This window comes from Pteropus alecto, unplaced genomic scaffold, assembly GCF_000325575.1.
Source record: "Pteropus alecto unplaced genomic scaffold, ASM32557v1 scaffold25, whole genome shotgun sequence".
NCBI classification, from domain to species: domain Eukaryota; kingdom Metazoa; phylum Chordata; class Mammalia; order Chiroptera; family Pteropodidae; genus Pteropus; species Pteropus alecto.
Window position 1 is genome coordinate 29,183,330 of NW_006441955.1, and position 1,903 is coordinate 29,185,232.

General features: G+C 36.2%; 1 pseudogene; it reads right to left on the reverse strand.

Moving 5' to 3' along the window:
* On the reverse strand, nucleotides 1-558 carry LOC102891238 (annotated as a pseudogene).
* Nucleotides 559-1,903: the final 1,345 nt, after the last annotated feature.

The window sequence follows — 1,903 nt, forward strand, 5'->3', positions numbered from 1 at the left end:
CTAATTTTTCTTAATGTCTGGCTGGCCTCCTATTTGGGGGAACAAATGATACATTGTCATCTCTGGTTTGCTGCGGTGATTATTATCTAGGAGAATAAAGCTTTCCATCCTCAACATGTAGTGTAACTGATGACCTGAAGATACAAGGTTTTTAGTAGGTAGAAGCTCTTATCATTTTTTGTTTTTTCTTTGAGTAGTTTTTAAATTCATCTTTGAAGTAATTCAGATCTTGCTCCAGTTGTACTGTATTTTTCAGTTTTCTTTTCTAATTCTGAGCAGCCACTTTATCTTTAACTCTCTTATGTATATCTCATATTTATCTCATATTAATGCAAGCTGTTTTATTAAATTGCTCCTTTGACATCCTTTTATTGAGTAATTAATGGGGACATTAATTATTTATTCTACAGGGAAAGGAACATGGAGAGCTTTTGCCCTTTGTTCATCTCTTGTGAGATGAGATTATAGGAAGTTCAAATGTTTATATTTTGTGAGTGAGTTCATTATGACAGGACTTATAGGCAGTTCTTTTTCATTTGTTTGTTTATATTTTGGCATCACTACTGGAGTGCTTTGCCCCAAGATCATGAAAGTCCCCAGAAGATTTGACTGCTATGTCTGAAGACCACTCAGTGATCCTTCTAGGGCCTCTGTCTGTCTCTTCCATTTCAGATTTGCTGAAGCCATGTGGTGCATCTCCACAGATAGAGGAGTCCCCCGAGAGTTCTTGCCGTGCCATGCCCTGCTCTGAATTATGTTCAATGAAATGCCAAGTTTCAGTCATCAAATTACTCTGTTTTGAGGGAGCAGTTTTCATTGCAAACTTATATAAAGTGATAGATCAGTAATAGCAATATTCGTGATGATATCAATGTCAATATCATTTAGCAGTTTAGAAAGAGATTAGCTGAAAGTAGCTAAGGAAGGGATGCTATTGTTTATACTGAGCTGAATGGAGAATGAATTCATCACCACATTAGTTTTTGTTTTATTATCACCTTTTATAACAAATTTAAATTTGTTATTATTTAATTTAAAGAGTTCTCTGTCAAGAGATAGAGGTTTTCTGTGGGGAGGGTGTTACCAAAGGAATTCTCAAAACATTGAGAAAATTTAAATTACAGCTACCTACTTGTTTTTCCAATGAAGAGATTTATGTATAGAAATATTAACTGTTGTAATTTCTAATCAGTATAGATTCTGGACTAGGAGCTGTGGTGGTGTGAACCAGCTAGTCATTTCAAATGTTAAGACACTAATTCTGGAAAGAATCATAGCTCCTACCAAACATAATCATATTCTGCTGTATCAATATTATTATCCTATCCTATCCTACTCTATCCTATTCTATCATATCAGATTATGTTGTATAAGCCAAGGCTGATAGAAACACAAAAGTTTCAGGCAACTGAGCTTGATTTGGAGCAATGAAGAATAGGCTGTCAAGGAGGTTAGAATTGTCATGAAGGGACAGAAATATAGCTTCAGATAACTCATTGTCTTACAAACTGGAATGTCTGCCATCAGAGGCATGAGAGCAGCTGGAAGAGTGTGCTGTTGGTTGACTTGGGTAGAATGCAACCTTTTCTTATCTAGTTGTAACTGAGCCAAAAAAGCTTTCTCTTTCCCCGTGGAGTTGTTTTTGTCATTCCTTTTTAAGTTCATTTTATTTTGCCAACTCATATTCTTTTGATCATTATCTGAAATTAAATACGTCATGACTTACCATAGGTTTATATCTTGCATACAAAGTATGTCAATCAAGTCCACATCTCACTGGGACAGCAACTGGGTGGCTGCTGGTCCAAAATCAATATATTGTGCTATGGGGCATATGCTGGAACTCCCAAGACAGGTCTTGCTCCTTGTTCCTTACCAACTCCTTTCCTGCTTCCTCTCTCCA